The 19,673-nt window shown below is 50.2% G+C and overlaps 1 protein-coding gene across 2 annotated transcripts in view; it reads left to right on the top strand.

Moving 5' to 3' along the window:
* Positions 1-19,673, top strand: part of FBLN5 (fibulin 5) — a 69,898-nt gene that overhangs the window by 10,599 nt on the left and 39,626 nt on the right. The window lies entirely within an intron of this gene.

The raw sequence follows: 19,673 nt of genomic DNA, 5'->3' as shown, positions 1-19,673 counted from the left end.
CTTGGCTGTGGTCAGATCAGAACCATTGCAACTGTCTCCAGCTTTGGGAAATGGAGTGATGGGGACTCCATGTACCTCATCTACAAAATCTGTTTGTACCTAGAGCCCCATTACAAGCATATTTATAAAGTACATACATACTTTACCAATATGGTTTGAGGAGTATAAAGCATACATAGGAAATAGATAAATGTAAAGGATGTGATAAAAATTAATGTGAAGTTCTGATATGTCCTTTCTTTACCCCAAAAGTTTAGGAGAGCATTGGTCTACTTATGAGATTTTTTTAAAAACAATTTATTTATTTACTTATATGTTTATTTATTATATTTTATTGATTTTTTACAGAGAGGAAGGGAGAGAGATAGAGAGCCAGAAATGTCGATGAGAGAGAAACATCGACCAGCCGCCTCCTACACACCCCCACCAAGGATGTGCCCGCAACCAACCTACATGCCCTTGACCAGAATCAAACCTGGGACCTTTCAGTCCGCAGACCGACGCTCTACCACTGAGCCAAACCGGTTTCGGCTACTTAGTGAGATTTTTGTTGGATCCATTTGAGGGTTCTGGAGTGATGAGCTGTAACCAACAGTTAGAGGCTGTGTTTGGTGATTTTGTAACATCTTTTAGATGTTCATGCAAATGAGTACATTTATATTTGAATACATGCAAATCACATGCAAACGTGTCCATCAGAACTACAAGGGAAAATTGGATATGCCTGAACCCAAACTTCTCTGGTCTCAAGAGGTGGGGCATCAGGGGACTGGGGTCAGCGGAGGAGAGCTGGTTGATGTCACTTGGAAAGTAGATGACTGTGTAGAGGAAAGGAGTGTGGGGCCTGGTCAAGTCAGGGCTGATGCTTTGGTGGGGAAGGTAGGAACACACTTCTTTATAACAAGCAGCAGGACCACAGATGTTGTAGCTGGAAGGGACTTTACAACTTAACTTTAGCGTCTTCACTTTGCAGAAAAGGGGATGTGGACTCCAACGAGGTAGACAGCAGCAGAGGCAGGACGGGAGTCCACTGTCCTGACAACCACTCTGCATTCTCCTAACGGCACCACACGCCTCTTGCCTCTGCAGAAAGAAATGATCTCAAAAGCGAGTGCAGAGAAAGCGAGGTTGGGTGGGGGTGCAGCTGTCCCCTGTGGGGCCGGACAGGCCCAGGGCTGGGCACCTCTGGAAGTGGAGAAGGGGTGTAACACAGGTGGAGCGCTCCGGGTTTCCAGGAGGGACCTGAGTGGAGGTGGGGAGAAGGGTCCTCACAATCTGAGGTCTTGGGCCATCTCACAGCCCCTGTTGCGGAGCAGCTGGGAAGTGCCTGGGGCTCCTCGAGGTCACCCTGTCTCCCACAGACCTCTTCCGGGACCCAGTGCCCTTGAGAATGAGGACACGGCTAGGAAACCTATTCATCTCCTGGTCCCTAGGACGGCATGTGGTTTTACAGCTTGAATCCTGTCACACGGGAGATGTGGAGCCTTCATAATGGCCCTTTTGTAAGGAAAGTACAATCTAGGAACCCTAGTGGGACTGGCACTGGGCCCGTCCATTTCCAGAAAGTTCAGCATTATGCATTCATAAGTCCGGAGTTCTTTCTAACTTCCCTTCACTCCACTCCACCCCACCGTTTCCTGGTTTACAGAGGGTCCTTCTGGGCATTGAAAGGGACGGCCTCCTGGGCAGGAGCAAGGGAGGGACCGGGAAGGGAGTCTCTCTTTCCAGCACTGTTCCTTCCGGGAAGAGGGATGAGAGAGGTGGGCCTGGGAACCGGCCACATGGGAGCAAGGCTCAGAGGTGGCTGAAGAGGGGGAAGGACCGAGAGGGGCCATGGCGGTCACTGCTCAGAGAGAGACAGTGCCGGTGCCTCCCAGAGCGCAGGCCTGGTCCCGCGGAGGAAGCCTGGGATGAGCCCTGTCCGGTTGGACGAGTTGGGAAACATTTCCGAAACTTGGGTGTTCTAAGAGAGGAGAACCAGATCGCCCACCTCCCCCTCAAAGCACAAAAGAGGAGACAGCAGTGGCCACCGCGGCGGCGGTAGTGACCGCGAGTGCTGGTTGGGTGCTGAACACCAGCCCCTTCACGGGAACACGCACCTGCCCCTCTCCTCTGCCCCGTGAGGCAGGACCATTATTCCTGTTGGACGCTGACATGCGAGGCTCAGAGGGGGAAGAGAATGGGCCCAAGCCAGCACTTGAACCCATTCAGGCTCGGGATGAAGGACTGAGGTCTGGCGGAGTAGAGGTTTTTCAGATCCTCCCAGACCAGTGGTCAGCAAACTCATTAGTCAGCCAAATATCAATAATACAATGATTGAAATTTCTTTGGAGAGCCAAATTTTTTATACGTAAACTTCTTCTAACGCCACTTCTTCAAAATAGACTTGCCCAGGCCGTGGTATTTTGTAGAAGAGCCACACTCAAGGGGCCAAAGAGCCTCATGTGGCTCATGAGCCGCATTTTGCAGACCACGGTCCCAGAGAATCAGTACTGGAGCCATCATTAAAAACTAGGGTCTTTTCTTCTTCTTCCTCCTCCTCCTCCTCCTCCTCCTCCTCCTCCTCCTCCTCCTCCTCCTCCTCCTCTTCTTCTTTTGTAATTAACATTTGTGTTCTGTAAAATGTTGAGCCTACACCAAAGCAGAGAGAACATCATGAACACACACCTCCCTATCGCCCGGCTTCAGCAATTGTCAGCATAGACCCGGCCTCATTCCTCCTTGGCCCTCACCGTGTGGCTTTCTTTAAAGCAAACCCCAAGCATCGTCTAATCCAGTGGTCGGCAAACTGTGGCTCGTGAGCCACATGCGGCTCTTTGGCCCCTTGAGTGTGGCTCTTCCACAAAATACCTGGGTGAGTCTATCTTGAAGAAGTGGCATTAGAAGAAGTTTAAAAAATGTGGCTCTCAAAAGAAATTTCAATCCTTGTACTGTTGATATTTGGCTCTGTTGACTAATGAGTTTGCCGACCACTGGTCTAATTTCAGCCTTAACTCCTTCAAAATGTATCTCTCAGAGATGTTTCTTGTAAAAAAAAAATAAAAATAAAAAATAGCCACAGTACTGTCATCAAACCTACAAACATCAACAATAGTTCCTTTTTCTTATTAAATATCTAGGTAGTATTCGAATTTCTTTGATTGTCCCTCAATGTCTTTTTTTCAGTTGCTTGGTTTGAATGAGATTCAAACAAGGTCTACAGGTTACATTGGGTTGACAACCCTCTTAACTCCCTCTTAATCTTCTTTGTTTCCTTTGCCACTTGAAAGAGGCTGAGCTGTTAGTCCTGTAGAATTTCCTGCATTTGGGGCGTAGCCGATTGCATTCTTGTGGTGGCATTTAGCATGTGCCTCTCTCCCACCACTTTCCTGTGAGCTGCAAGAATTACCTCCAGCCGAAACCGGTTTGGCTCAGTGGATAGAGCGTCGGCCTGTGGACTGAAAGGTCCCAGGTTCGATTCCGGTCAAGGGCATGTACCTTGGTTGCGGGCACATCTCCAGTGGGGGTGTGTGAAGGGGATAGCTGATTGATGTTTCTCTCATCGATGTTTTTAACTCTCTATCCCTTTCTCTTCCTCTTTGTAAAAACTCAAAAAAAAAATATATATATATATATTATAATTTTTTTTTTCAAAGAGTTACCTCCAGAGACTTGATCCAATTCAGGTTTAATTTTCTCGGCAAACTGCTTTCCAGATAGCATCTTGTTCCTTGGTTTTCTCCATGTCCTGGATTCTTCACCTCAGTCTATGAAAGTCTACACACGAGTTTAGAGAAGCAAACGGACATCCCTTTCACTGTGGCTGTTTTTCTGAGTTTTGGACCCACTTTCAAGGAAGCAATTTCCTCCCTGTCGCCCACATTAGCCCGTGTTCTGTTTCTGCAGGTCAGCGGGACCAGACTTGGCACCTGGGCCCCTTGGGCCTCTGAGTTTCCCTCTCTGCTTCTGTTATGGGTTCCTCCATAGTTGAAGGTGACTAGATCCTGCTCCTTCTGAAACAAAATTTGGTTTGAGCCCATCAGCCCTTAGTTGTAAATCTGGGTCAGTCAGGACACGTGCACACAGAGCGAACAGAGATCCAGGAGCCAAGCAGGCTGTCCGTTATTTAGAAAACGGGCCTCTTGGCCCTCAAGGATGGTGGGACTCCTGGCTGGTTAGAGTGACCCCTGGGTCCTGGACCCTTGGCAGAACCAGAGACCGGCTTCTCGGGATGGAGAGCCGGAAGGACGTGGTTAATTGTCCAATGGGGAGAGGGCTGCTGGAAGGAAGCCTTGCCTCCCTAGAACACAACCAAGGCCCGGCCCAAAGGCCAAATCGAACACCGGCACAGGGTGTCGAGCCACCACAAGGTGGGGGGATTAATAGCATCGGTGTTGAGGGCGCAGGGTGAGCTGAGCTGAGGGCATGGGACACCCGGGATCTGAACCCCCATTCAGGAACCTTCCTTTCCTAGCTCACCACCTCTGAGGCATTTGGTGTGGGTCCCTAAATGTAGATGCCACTTGTTTCTGGCTTCCTTCCCTTGGGTGAACATGCTTAGTTCTGTCCTTGTTAATCAACTTGGAATGTTCTGGAGTTGAGAAAGCACCCATTTACCGGCCACTGGTGATAACGGGTATCTGTACTCCCCCGGCCTGGGGTCCGCTCATTGGTCAAAGCGCCCACGTGGACAGAAAGGAGCACATGTGAATCCTTTCGGGAGATGGATGGTTGCTGAAGCTTTCTTCTGAGTCATTTTTTCTCTGAAAGCCAACCGGTACTTATCTAAGCAATGTACGTAGAGAACCTCATTGGTGCCACGCTCTGGCCTGGACACGGAGGGGGCAGGGAGTCCGGGCATATCCACAGGGCTCTATGTCCAGGAAGGGAGAGCAGACATAGAGCAAGCAGCTGAAATACCAGGTGACCGCAGATGGGTTCCTGCAAAGGCGGGGCGACCTTGAGTGGAGAGATTGAAAGGGGGGGAGGAATCGAAAGGCTCCTGGTTGGAATCTAGGAGTCAGACAGGCCTTGCTTCTCAGTGGTCTGCAAACTGCGGCTCACGAGCCACATGCAGCTCTTTGTCCCCTGAGTGTGGCTCTTCCACAAAATACCACGGCCTGGTCGAGTCTGTTTTGAAGAAGTGGCGTTAGAAGTTAAGTTTAAAAAAATTGGCTCTCAAAAGAAATTTCAATCGTTGTACTGTTGATATTTAGCTCCGTTGACTAATGAGTTGCCGGCCACTGGATTAGGCCATGTCTGAGCTGTGAGACCCGGGTCTCAGTTTTCTCATCTGGATAATGGGTACGACAACGCCTACCTCACAGTAACCTGTGAAAATGCCTGGTCCGGATCTGCATGGAGTATCATGCAGAAATACAGCGGGGGAAGGATTCGGGGAGGAGGCCCAGAGGGGCTGGAGATGCTAACCCATGGAAAAATTAGCAGGGTCTGAAAAGGAGTGGGGCCTAGTTCTTGAAAACCTTTAAGATGCCCTAAAACTGAGCTTGCTACACATGCAGGCCTTTGCCCTGGTCAGCTCTTTACAGAGACATCAGTCAGGCTCTGCTGTGAAATACCAGCCAAGGCCGTGTTTGTTTAAATTGTGAAACAAAACGATGGAAGTGGTTCCCCCCGCCCCAACCCCCACAGGTAAGACAAGGACAGGAATACTTAGGGCCCAGCCAGTGATGTCACAGGCTCTGCAAGCTTTGCTTCTGATTTACATACAGGCTCCCGCTGTAACTTGAAACTAAGTCCTCAGGATGAGACCAGGAGGAGAATGTAGGACGCCTGGCTACTGGGATCTTTAGCTGCTGAGGGCTTTGGAACAGGGCAGGCTGGGGAGGAAAGGGGACCCAGGATGGAGGTGGGGGCTGCACAGTAGGGTCTGCTCGGGGGTAAGCTTGTTCAAGTGCAGCCCCACTACTCAGGCGGCCTCTTCCTTCAGGTCTTTTCTCATCCTTGGCTGGGCTGGTGAGCAAGCGGGGCAGCCTCTCTGAAGCTCGGTTTCTCCATCTGTAAACAGGGATCACAGTGGCAACTTCTGTCAGTTATTTGTGAGAATTAAATGCGATAATGTATGCGAATCGCCTGGCATGGAGGCTGGCTCATGTGCGGAAAGGGTTAAGAAAAGTTGTTATGCTTTTGTTTTCATCATTTCATATCTCACCATCCCGTGATGCATTCTCCTATTGCAAACTCTGAACGTTTTTTATTTTATTTTAATATATTTTATTGATCTTTTACAGAAAGGAAGGGAGAGGGATAGAGAGTTAGAAACATTGATGAGAAACATTGACCAGCCGCCTCCTGCATAGCCCCTACTGGGGATGTGCCTGTAACCAAGGTACATGCCCTTGACCGGAATGGAACCTGGGACCCCTCAGTGCGCAGGTCAACGCTCTATCCATTGAGCCAAACTGGTCAGGGTGCAAATTCTGAGTCTTGTTATCCGGTTATTATTTTTCCTCGGGGGATTAGAGTGACTAGCATATGCCTTTTAGAGGGTGGAGGGTTGAATTCTTGTCACTTTTCCACATTAAGGGTTCGGGGGATTTATACCTCCAAGGAGATCTCAGCAGAGAAGGGACCCCGGGATCATCCGGAGCTGGTCTTCTGGGCCATCAAGTGCCCATGAGTCAGCACCTGGGGAAATGCAGATTCTGACTCAGCAGGTCTGGGGCGGGGCCTGCGGCCCACACTTCTCACCAGCTCCCTGGTGATGCGACGCTGCTGGTCCACTTTGAGCAAGGCTCCCGTCCCTCTGTCTATTCTTAGACAGGACTGCATTAAGAAAGGCAGATTTGTTGATGTTGGCCATTCTGACAGGTGTGAGATGGTACCGCATTGTCGTTTTGATTTGCATCTCTCGGATAATTAGTGACTTTGAGCATGTTTTCATGTGCCTCTTGGCCTTCCTTCTGTCTTCTTTTGAAAATATTCTATTTAGGTCCATTGCCCATTTTTTAATTGGATCATTTATCTTCCTTTTATTTAGTTGTATAAGCTGTCTGTAGATGTTGGAGATTAAACCTTTATCAGAGATATAGGGGAGATAAGAGATCAACTGGAGGACTTGTATGCATGCATATAAGCAAAACCAATGGACGAAAAACTCTGGGTGGGGAGGGCATGTATGGGAGTGGGGGGGCAATGGAAAGATATGTACACATATAATACCTTAATAAAAAAAATTAAAAAAAAAAAGAAAGGTGGAAACTTCATTTTTAAATGCAATTCCCACGTTACATTTAAAAGAATGTATTTTGTTTAAACACAAAAAAATCTAAAAGAAAAAAATGTTAAGCCTAAATTGAGGCATCAGTTTAGGACAGGCCATCAGTAAGAACTGGGCTTTGATCCCAGAATTGCTATTTATTAGCTGTATGACATTTAAAAAGTCACTTGGTCTACATTTCATTATTTGCAGAAAGAAGGGATAGTAGAAAATTAGGGGTCTTAATCTAGGGTCTGTGGGTCGAATTTTGATGATTTATTTTCATATATTTTTCCCTGCACTAACTTCTAATGAAACTTAGCATACCTTCAATAGATATAGGCAATAAGCTATAGGATTTTTAGCAGTACCTGGGACAGTATGAACAAGAGAAATACAGATATGTATACATCACACTGCACCTGCAGCAGTTCTTCTGAAATATTTTGAAGATTTGACAATTATGAAATATTATTTTGAAATATCATTCTCACTTACCCCTACTGAAAGTTGTAGAAGATAGAGGACCTGCTGCCAATGTTGTTTAATGCACCAATGAAGAAGCATATATATTGTTATATCATGGATATCCTATATAATAAAAACCTAATATGCTAAGGGTGTAGTCATCTGATCATCCATGCAACCAATCAAAGTGTAATATGCTAATGATATGGTAAGGCCGCTCAACCGCTCACTATGTTGTGCACTGACCACTAGGGGCAGATGCTCCAACGGGTAGGTTAGCTTGCTGCTAGGGTCCGGCTGATTGGGACTGAGCTAGACAGGCCAGGCATGCCCTGGAGCCCTCCCACAGTTCCTCCCTGGCTGGCGAACCTCCCTTGTCTCTCCCTGGGCCTGTCCTGCACCCTCTCGCAATCTGGGATGCCTCAGGGGATGTCAGAGAGCCAGTTTTGGTCTGATCCTCAGGGCAGTCTGAGGGACCCCACTGGTGCATGAATTTGTGCACCAGGCCTCTAGTGTTTTGATAACTGTCTTTCAATATTACTGTTTTCTTTTGTAATCCTATGAATTTCATGGTATATAATGAGAAGCAGTATTCTGAGAAGAGCCCACAAGCTTCTCCTGGCTGCAAGGCAAGTTCATAGCATGCACACAGAAGGCTTGAATTCCCCAGACCAGACGGCTCCTAGGTCCCTTCCAGCTCAAGAACATTCCCCTGTTCTAAATCTTGCCAGTCTGTAGGAGAGCTAGCATTTGGTCCAGACAGTACGGATTTTCTGTTAACTCATTGTCATCTGGATGGCTCAGTGTTGTGGTCTGTCGCTACTTGCGTCTTAACCAGCCCGTGTGCTCAGTGGTATCTTCTGCCAGGACTGTGTCTGTTCTCCAGCTCTGGGCCCCTCCCAGCCACAGCTGGAGCTGCTTTGGGAACTGGCCCTGGCCTGCAGCGAGTGGGAACCCCTGGTGGGGCACGCCCAGCCTCGGGGCCTTTGCGTAGTAGGCACTTCCCTGGTGCCCAGCACGGCAATTTTCTCAATGACCTACAAATTTTTCTTGGCTCTCACCTTATGTTCCTTGGTCTGGTTGCATTTCTTTTAATTATGTTCCACTCTGGAATTAGCCAGTTGTGTGTGGAAAACAAGAGGTGTTGTAAGAGGCGAGGAGAAGTGTAGATTTTTAACAGCGGGACCAAATTCAGCTCTGCTTTGGAAGGTTCTGGCTAATGTGGGTGCATGACCAGGTCTCCAGAGAGTGCCTGCTGAGGTAGCGTTACCTGCCAGGTTGGAAACAGCCTCAGATGTCAGGGCCCAGCCTGTTCGCAGACTGGCTCGCCAGGTGTGTTTTCCTTCAGTGGGAGGGGCATTTTCTGGTGCTTCTGAAAGAGGCTCCATGGTTCCAAATGTGTTGAAACAGAGGAGGGTGATTGTACCTTCTCTTTTCTCCCCAAGGCTAGTAGATTTCTTTTCTCGTTTTTTCTTTTTTAAAATCTTTATTGTTGAAAGGATTTCATATGCCTCCCCCAATCCCCATTGACTTCTAGGCCGCCCCAGTCCCCTGCCCAGGCCTTCACCACCCTATTGTCTGTGTTATACATATATGCATACAAGTTCATTGCTTGATCTCTTCCCACCCCCCACCTTCACTCCTGTCCCAACCTTACCTCCTACCTTTTCTCTGAGATTCCGAAGTTTGTTCTCTATGTCTCTAGATCTATTTTTTTCATCAGTTTATTTTGTTCTTTAGATTCCACATCTGAGGGAGATCATGTGATACTTGTCTTTCTCTGACGGGCTTATATCGCTTAGCACAATACTCTCTAAGTCCCTGCATGCTGTCTCACAGGGTAGGAGAGCCTTCTTTCTTACTGCTGCGTAGTATCCCATGGGGTAAATGTACCACAGCTTTTTTATCCACTTGTCTACTGATGGGCACTTGGGCTGTTTCCATAGATTTCTTTTCAAACGTCCTTTTGATGGAAGTGGGGTGAGCACACCACGGGTGAGTCTGGGACAGAATGGCTGGCTTAGGGTCAGTGCCTACACTGCTAGCAGGTAAGATGTTTCCCCTTCTTATCTGCACTGTGGACGCTGTCCGAGGGGCATCTGCAACTCCCACCCCACCCAGCGTGATGCGGGAAACAGACCGGTTTGGGAGTTCTTTGAAATGGAGTCAATGAAATGAAGAAGTAAAAATTCCACGTGAGTGCAAAATATTAGTGTTATGGAGACTGTGCACATGAGAGCGATAAAACTAATTCAAACAGTAAGTTAGGAATCATGGCTAATGTTGTCGACAACAGCCACATGTAAATATCTTCTGATAGGCCCGAGTTATACTATCTGCTGCTAGGGAAAGAAAGGGGCTCTTTATTTTCTCAAAGGACCTGTAGGGAGTGGGTTGTTAATCCAGGATGTAGTGGGAGCTAGTATGATGCTGTGGAAAAGGCACGGGCTTCGGATTCAGACATGTCGGGGTTCGAATCCCACCCCTGCACAGGTGCCTGGCTCAGGGCATTAAACCCTTAGGACACTAGTCCATTCTTTGTGGGATTGTTCGGGGGCTTAGCAAAGGATCTGCTGCGAGTCTGATGGTCAGGCCTGCACTCCCTCACCCATCGCTGCTGCCACACCCCTCGCCCCTCCAAATGGAGGCAGCGACCTACTTGCTTACATCTATGGGCCCCTGCCCTCAGAGTGGGGTGCTGTTGGCTGCTGATCCCAGGTGGGAGGTTGGGGGAGGGAGAAGTTTGAGACCATGTGCTGACCTGACCCTTCTCCCCTCCTCCACTCTGACCCACTCACCCAGGCCCCCCGGAGCCTTTCTCTGGGGCCTTCTTAGCTCTGCGAATGCCAGGTAGCGACACGAGTCCACTCATTCTCTCCTCTTATTGGCTGCCAGCCTCTCTGGACACATGGACATGCAGACAGACAGAAAGACAGACTTCAGACCACGCTGGCCGGCAGGCTGTGACTGAGGAAGTGCTGGTTGTCTGGGTTGAACCTTCATCAGAGAGTCCCCCTGAATCAGAGGACCTCCCCTGGAAGACCAGCCCCCCGCTGGTCTCCTGCTTGGAGGCAGCAAGGCCACAGCTTCCGGGCAGCCCCCAAGTGTGTGGCAGATGGCAGGCAGGTGCCACGGGCTCTTACCCGGGTATGGGTGTCAGGGGTTGGGCAGTGGACAGAGGCTTCCTTGGCTGCAGGCACCTGGCACCAGGCAGCATGAGCTCTGGATGAGTGATTGTCACCCGAATGAATGAATGAATGAATGGATGAATGAATGGAGAGCTTGGGCAAATGGGAGGGGAGTCTTCACTCATTTCCACACTCCATCTCTCATTACCCACTGAAAGCACCCCCTACCTCTTGCTGGGAGCCAAGTGGGGACCAAGGTCTCTTTGTTCCTTGAGTGCCCTGTGGCTCGGAGCCATGGTCATCACGTGTGCCCACACCCAGCGTGGATCCTCACGCCACGGGCACTCAGTGAGTGCCGAACTGAATTGAATTCACACTGTAGTTGAGAGGCTGATGCCTGTGAGGAACCTTCTGGTCAGATGAGCTTTACAGGGACCCGCCTCCGCGGCCCCTTCCCCTTGGGTACGTGCCAGAGTGGAAATCCGTGGTGGCTGTGCTCTTCCCACTGTGAGACCAGGGCTTCGTTTCCCTGCCCTGGGAGGGACTAGCTCCCAAGGATTTGATTCCAGCCAGGGCCAGGTCCATGCACAACTCCAGGGGGCGCCATTCAATGGTATGACATGCCATTGGCACCCCTTCTGCCCCACAGCCGGCTTGAGGCTCCTGTTTGTCTTGGAAACAGAGGAACATGCTTGAGGAAGGGTCCCCGGGGGCTGGCAGAGAAAGGACATTCACAGGATTCCTTCCCTCCAGAGGGCCCCAGACATCAGACTGGATGTCAAGTACTGACCTCCCATTCCCCTCCAGCTGTCGGAGCCAGGCCAGAGGGGAGATGGGGACACCCAGCACTGGCCCTGCCCCGGCCGCCAGCATCCACGGGCTCCAGGGGCCGGCACGGGCTGGGGCCCAGGAAGCAGTGAGGCTTGGGGACTTGTCAGAGCTGTCTGACTTTCCTTCAAGCTAGAACATTTGCAGAAGCCCAGCCAGCGTTGATTTACGAGCTCCACATATTTCGCAGGTCTTAACCCATCCCCGAGGGACCAGTGAGGTCAGACAGAACAGACTCTGCATCCGCAACCAGTAAGAACTTGGCATTTTCAATAGCTCCCCTGGGAATCAGGGCGTCCTAATTGGAGGGAGAGTATATGAAACAATGGAAAGACACACACACACACACACACACACACACACACACACACACAAAACCCTACTCTGCCTCATTCCTGCTGGGGAGAAAGATAAGTCGTCTGTGAGCTGGTGAGAGGTGGCCACCGTGACCAAAGGAGGCATGGTGGGTCTGGGCTGCTGGGACCAGCCGTGAACTCAGAGCAAACCTTGCAGTGACCAGAGCATCCCGTCCTGTGTTCTCCGGAGCACAGATAGATAGCCACTGGCGATTATTTATTTAACGTCTCTATCCAGCGGGAACTTTCTGTCCCGCTCGCCCGTTGTGAAAGCTGCACGCGGTGACCTGTACGCATAGGGTTCCATTGTGTCCTGGGCGTCCACCTAGGTTCGTTTGTTATTATGAACGGGCGTGGTTGCTTCATTTGCCATGTATGGGCTGGGGTCTGTGCTGGGCATCAGTCAGGCATCTTTGCTGCCCCGGGGAGTTCCCATTCTCTTGCCAAGAGACAGATGGGACGGTAGGAAACATCCCAGCACATGCCTCAGCTCTAGCCCGATGGGAGGGGGCAGCAGCCAAAGCAGGTACGAGGCTGTCTGCGGGTGGGCCGGCGAGGTCACAGAAACTCCCTCAGAGACAGGTGTCACACATCTGAGCGTCACTGGATTGAACAGATACTCACCGAGCGCATCTCCGTGTCAGACACGGCCAAGTGCTGGAAGGGGATCTGAAGGTGAAGGAGACTGTCGCTCCCTCAGGACCTCGCAGCTGAGCGGATATGAGTGGGGGGGGGGGGGGATGCACATCGCTCACCAGAGTCTCCCGGGAGCCGGTGGTGTGTGAAGGGTGGCGAGAGCAGCATTGCCAGGTGCTGTAGGAGTGCCCGCAGGAAATGGGGATTCTGCTCTGGGAATGGGTAGGATGGCCTGGCGGGGAATTTTGGAGGCTTGAGTAGGATTTTGATGTGGGAGACGAGGAAGGGCTTTTCGGGTCAAGGAGGAGGATGTGGACAAAGGCATGGAGGCGAGAAACTGCCCGGCACGCTGAGGAATGCTACTGAGGGCCAGCCTTGGTCACGAGCCCATGGGTCACCTGCCCGTTCAGGATGCCCAGTACGTACGTGGATTGGGGGTGGGCAGGATCGAGTGGGGGGGGGGGGGCTAGGAAACTTGGCAGGAGCTAGACTCTGGGGGCTTGGAGTGCCGTGCCAATGGCTCAGGCCTTGTTCTGTGAGCGCCGGCCGGGGAGTGGGAGAGTGCGGTGCTGACATCTGTTTGGAGGAGATGCCCGGTTTAGGGGCCCAGTGAACTGGGGTCTTGATCTAATCCTAGCACCGCAGCCAGCTCCGTGGGTGGCTGTGGCTCCAGTCCCTTCTCTTTCTGGCTCCGTTTTCTCATCTATACAAGAGGGGCTGGACCACCCTCCCCAAGGATGCCCCCTCCCTGACCCCTCGGGATGTGAAAACCTTCCCACCAGGTGAAGAGGAGCTGCTGGAGGCAGAGATTTTGCATTCAGTCTAAGGTCTGGGGGGGCCAGTGACTGGCCACCTGGTAATGGCATCACTTCCATGTTCTGAGTCCTGGGTGGAGCCTTTCTTTGAGCTTGAGGCAGAGATGAGCTGTTTTCGGGGTCCCTTTAGGAAAGGGACCTCAGTGGAGGGCGGATATCTTTTGTAAGACATGGCCTGGTCCCGTGAGCAATCTGACATTGCCCTTATAACACCTGGGTGAGTCTTTAAGGAGCTGGAGTAAAACACAATCCTGTGAAGCTGAGAATCCTCTTAGAGTGACCGGTAAGTGGAAAGTAAGAGTTAGCCCTGGCCAGGTATCTCAATTGGTTAGAACAGTGGTCGGCACTTCTTCAAAATAGACTCGCCCAGGCCGAAAACCGACTTCTGCGCATGGGCCATGAAGTTTCAATTGCACTGTATGTGCGTGCCCACACGTGGTATTTTGTGGAAGAGGCACGCTCAAGGGGCCAAAGAGCTGCATGTTTGCTGACCACTGGGTTAGAGCATCGTCCCGATACACCAAGGTTGCAAGTTTGATCCCCAGTCAGGGCACATACTGGAATCAACCAATGAATGCATGAGTGAATGAAACAGCAAATTGATGTCTCTCTCTCCCTTTTTTCTTCCCTCCCTTCCTTTGTTCCTCTCTCTCTCAAAAAAAGAGTTCTACTATCAGGCCTTTCTGGAAAATTTCCCACTTCAGACTCCTAATCCCTTTTTAAGAATCATCGCAATGTCAATTAGCTCCAGAGAACAGGTGTTGGCCAGGGACCACGTGGGGCTGGCCTGTGGTCTGTTGGCTTATCTCTGTGGGAGGCTGGATTCCATGGTTGCATCCTTAAGCGACTCCCTTCATTTTATTTTATTTTATTTTAATTAATTAATTTATTTGTTTATTTTTTTGATATTTTATTGATTTTTTACAGAGAGGAAGGGAGAGAGATAGAGAGCTAGAAACGTCGATGAGAGAGAAACATCGACCAGCTGCCTCTTGCACACCCCCTACCGGGGATGTGCCCACAACCAACGTACATGCCCTTGACCGGAATCGAACCTGGGATCTTTCAGTCTGCAGACCAACACTCTATCGCTGAGCCAAACCGGTTTCGGCAGACTCCCTTCATTTTAATAATTCCCACGTGAGCACTGCCTCTCCCTTTCCCCAATCTTTCACATCCGCTAACTCACTGACTTCTCGAATGACCCAGTAGGCAGGCTCCTATTGTTTCCCTGTTTTAGAGAACCCTTGCCCAGCCTCCATAGTCCACTATGGGGAGACCCACCAGAGGGGAGACTTGCCAACTTTCAGACCCTGCCCCTCCCATAAGATGTCCCAGTGCTCTTTGTTGTTCACTGGCCTCCTTTCTCTTCCTCAAACATTCTAGGCTCTTCCATACGCTCTTCACATTGCTGACTCATTCTCTTCTTTCGGCTTCAGCTTAGTTTAGACGGCACCTTCCTAAAGAGTCCATCTCTGCCCAGCCTGCCCACAGAGACCCAACAGTCACTCTCCTCACAGCCCTCATCCTCACAAACTCGAGCGTGCGTAACATCACCGGGAAGAATGAAAACTCAGATTGTGGATCCCACCCCCGGAGTTTCTGATTCAGTAGATTTCCAAGGGATACGAATGCTTCTGATCTGGGGACCACACTTTGAGAACCACAGAGTGACAACTATCTTTTAATCAGCTAGTTAATTAATTCATATTGAGGTATAATCAGCATTAACCAGGTATATGGCATAAGGATTTGATATTTGTATAAACAGCATCAGCACAGTAACTCTAGTTAACATCCATCACCACACACGGAAAAATAGCTTTTCTTGCGATGAGAACTTGTACCGTAAGATATACTCTCAGCAACTTTCAGATATGTGACATAGGATTAACTATTGTCACCAGGCTGTACATTACTCCCCATGACTTACTTATTTTATAACTGGAAGTTTGTTTGATCCCCTTTACCCATTTCCCCAAACCGGACCCCCTTCCTCTGGCCACCACCAGGCTGTTCTCTGTATCTCTGGGTTTGTATTTTGTTGTTTCGATGATTTCGTTAAATGTAGATGAAAGCATAAGCTCTCTGACTTCTTTCACTTAGCATAATGCCCTCCAGGTCTTTCCATTTTGATGTGCAAATGGAAAGATTTCCTTTTTTTAACTTTTTCTTTTTTATTTATTGATTTTTAGAGAGAGAGAAAGGGGAGAGAGGGAGACAGAGGGGGAAAGAGAGAGAGAGAGAGAGAGAGAGAGAGAGAGAGAGAGAGATTGACTTGTTCCACTTATCTGTACATTCATCGGCTGATTTGTTTATTGTCTGTCCGTGTCTCCCATTGTTTCTGCGGCCATCGCTGGTGCTTGATCAGTAATTGTTGCCAAGTGCTGTCTGAAGACTCAGTCCGGACTCCTTGCTTTAGAATCATCATCTCTCCTGTAAAAGGGGAAGCAGACCAAACATTGCCAGAAATCCTGAGAGTTACTTGGTTGGATCTCTTCTCTCTTGTTACCTCTTTCTTTCCACATTTGAGCTTTGTCCATGGGTCGTTGTTAATTTTTTGTACAGATTGCATGGATGACGTTGATAAAATCCCAGGTGAATGAATTGGTGGGTCTGGGTTCAAGGAGGGTTGTCAGAAGTAACCCAGCCAAGCTGCAGGGCATCCAGCAGGTATGGGTCCCACGTCGGCCACAGCTCATGCTGTGTGCTTCGACCTTGACACCCACCTTCTCTTCAGCAGGTGGGGAGGAGCCCTGGCTAACTCTTCTCCCTGGGCACAGAAGACCCAGCAGAGGTCAGGCGGGCGGGCATTGCAGGCGGAGCCTGTGGCTCAGGGTGCTCCTCTGGGAAGGGCAGATGGGCACAGAGGGAAGACACCTTGATCTGGGCCTTGTCGGCACCACGCTCTAACAAACCAGCCCCGCCACCACAGCTGTAAACCTCTTGGGAACTCTCCGGGTAAGTGAATTAAATTTTTATGACTGGCTTGCACTTCTCATAATCCCCCGAGTGATATTTTCAGAACTCTGGAGTGTCTGAGGCCTCTGGCGCCTAGTCCGACTCTTTGGTTTTGAAAGAACAAAGTTGAGACTTTTGCCGGACTGGAATTGGGTTTTAGCTGTAAAATTTCATCTCTCCTGGCAAGGGGGAGTTGAAGATAAAATCTGGGGTGATTATAGGTCCCCCGCAGCTATTACCGTGGCCAAGGAGTGTTGAGGGTGAGCTTAGACAAAACCAGTTGACACGGCCTTCTCCAGTTGGGGATACAGCTCCCTCAAGGACTCATAGGATATGGAGCATGTGTGTACATGTGTGTACATGTGTGAGGGTGTGGGGGGGGGCAAGGTGCCAACTCTTGTGGAGACCACCTCATGGCCACCATGGACTAAGTATCATGGGAGCAACCAATTCTGCCCATGAGAGTGAGGGCAGCCCACACAGAGAAGGGACAGTCACAGTTCAGTTGGGAAAGCTGATGAGATGTAATTTGCCCAAGGTCACCTCAGAGGTCATTTGCAGAGCTGGGATCCCGCTCACAGTCTCTGGATTCTTAATCCCAAGAAGACAGGCTGGATTCAGAAGCAAGTCACGGCTTCGCTGTGGGCTTTGCAGAGGAGGACGGTTCATCAGATTAGCTTAGAGACTCATCCGGGTGAGGTAAGGTGAGGCTACAGATGAACAGCACAGGATCTCAGATTGGCAATTCTGAGATCTTTGCTTCTGTTGCCCATGTGCATTTTTATTGATTCTAAGCAGCTTGGTCAGGCTGGTGATGGTCAGGATAAGGGGAGTCCGGGCAGTCAGCGGAGGTGTCTTTTTAAAGTGGACTCAGGTCTTCAAGGAGGCTCTGGTTTTACAGGAATCCTCCCCAAACCCAGCCACGGGGCCAGGCCACCTTCGGTCTTCTCTCCAGTCAGAGCTCTGTCTTCCCACACTTAAGCCCCAGGAAGAGCTGTAAGCAGAATCAATTTGGCTGCTAGCATTACCGCTTTCTGAGGATGAGAAATAAGCAAACAAACAAAACCGAGGCAGACCCTGGTACTTCAGCCGGCAGACGAGCCACAGAAGGGTTAATAAGACAGGAAGTGGAGGAGACCATAGGAGCTGGTGCACCTTGGCTTCTAGCTGTGAGGGGGAGGGCAGGCTGGCCACCACCCAGGACAGTGTTCCAGGCAGGCTGCTGACCCTCCGGATCTGAGGAAGCGTGTGTGTGGTTCTAGAATCAGGCGCATGAGCCACACACATGCTAATAACGGCGCTGAGTCCAGATGGGGGTGGTGGGAGGTCAGGGTGTTCACTCCCCCCTGGAAGGTTGGGTGGCCGTCCCCAGGGTGGCAGGTGCGGGGTGGGGGGGGGGGCACCCAGAAGGTGTAAGTCTACGTGGGTTGCCATAACAAGCACTGCAGACACAGGGCTTAGACAAGACATTCATTGTCTCAGAGGACTGGGGGGCTGGAAGCATAGAGATCAAGGAGTCAGCGAAGCTGGAGCTTCTGAGGGCCGCGAGGGAGGGAGCTGTTCCCAGCTTCCTCCTTGGCTGTGGAAGGCTGTCTGCACGTGGTCTTCCCTTGAAGCATCTGTGTGTCTGAACTTCCTCTTAGGAGAATACCAGTCCCATTGGATGCAGATACAACTACTCACCTCACTTCAACTCAAGTACCTTATCAAAGGTGTCTAACTATCTCTAAAGAATCACATTCTGCGGTACTAGAGATCTGACTTCAACATATGAATTTGGGGGGAGGATACAGTTCAGCCCACAGCGAGGACACAGTCCTGTTCCTCCAGCAGGGACCCTTCTAAGTCCTGAGACACGGGAAATGCCATTCTTTTTTCTCATCCTTAACAACCCAGGCCATGTGCGATGTCTCCTTGGAGGCCTTCTTAGATCTTCATCACCCCATCCCAAGCTCGTTGGAATTCTCTCCTCGCCCCTCACCCAGTTCCCCAAACACTTGGCTTGTTCCTTTGCTGGCCACTTACCATCTACCTTAGACTTAATGAGAAACATGTCTGTGCTCCGGCACATGAGAGCTTCATGTCTTAGGTGCTTGTATCTCTCTCTCACTTCCCTTACCTCCTGGGCGCACATAGAGAAGCAGGTTTGATGCTTGTTGGCTTGTTGATGGGCCGGCCACCTAGGAAAGTTGGGTGATAGGTGCCAGGTAACCAGGGGGAGGCAGCTGTTAATAAGATGGCAATAACAAGGTGCCTGTCCTTCAGTTCTCTGTACCCACCACCGACAGCGTTCACCTCCTGGCTTTATAGAGCAGAGAAGCTCTTTTTCATCGTCTATCCTTGTTTGACCACAACGGGTCAATGGAAGAATCTGCACACTGGACGCTCAGCATTCTTCCACCCCCCAGAGTTCAAAGAGAATGACTCCCTTGGCCAGTCTTGAAGAAACTCCTCAATCATTTCTTGAATAATGGCATTCTCTTGGCGCAGCTCTATGGCTGCTCCTCCCTCCACCCCCAGTCCGGTGACCTTCCGCCCCTTTGTTTCTTGGCTGGAAGTCTGGGTCTGCTGCAGAGAGCAAAAGCAGTTTCAGCCAAGCGAGGGGTCCTTCCCACAGAGCCAGAGCCACCCGCCCCAGAAAGCCTGACTGTGCAGAAACAGCTGGCTCTTGGCAGACCGATTTTGAGAAACAATGCTAACAATGTACAAGCACTTCGTTCCAGCCTGGTGTATGGAGCATAAAGAACGCACTGTCGGGTAGAGCAGGTCACCCATCTTGTTAAGAGGAGACCCACTTGAGGATTTGCTCCCAAACACATCCCCTCACCTTCCCCTTCCTCTAGTAACGCCACTCACCCGGCACCTGGGAGAGAGGTATGGCTGGGGATTGGTTGGCTCTTGGGATGGTTGGTAGGGCCCTGGGATGCCTGAGTCCTTGAACCAATCACCTCTGCTCTCTCCATTGTGCCTTACACACTTCTAGAATTTTCTGTGTGTTTGCCTCGACGTGGGAAAGGTTGGGAAAGACTATTTTAGACTGATGTGTTCTGTGGAGATTCCTAGGAGCACAGAGCAGGTTTCTCGATATTTACCTTTTAAAATGAAACATATTCACTTATTGCTCTTGGTGCTCTGACTTGGGCCAAGTGAAGGCCACCATCAGGACGCTAGGTTTCAATAAAACTGTGGGGTGCTTCTCTTACACTCAGCATATTTATCATTAGGACTCTAAGTTGCAAGTAATGGAGACCCAGCTCAAAGCAAAAATTAAGACTAAAACAAC

Source organism: Pipistrellus hanaki, assembly GCF_964339955.1.
Source record: "Pipistrellus hanaki genome assembly, chromosome: 1".
NCBI lineage: Eukaryota > Metazoa > Chordata > Mammalia > Chiroptera > Vespertilionidae > Pipistrellus > Pipistrellus hanaki.
The sequence above is the reverse complement of the archived record's forward strand: the minus strand, read 5'-3'. Positions and strand labels throughout refer to the sequence as shown.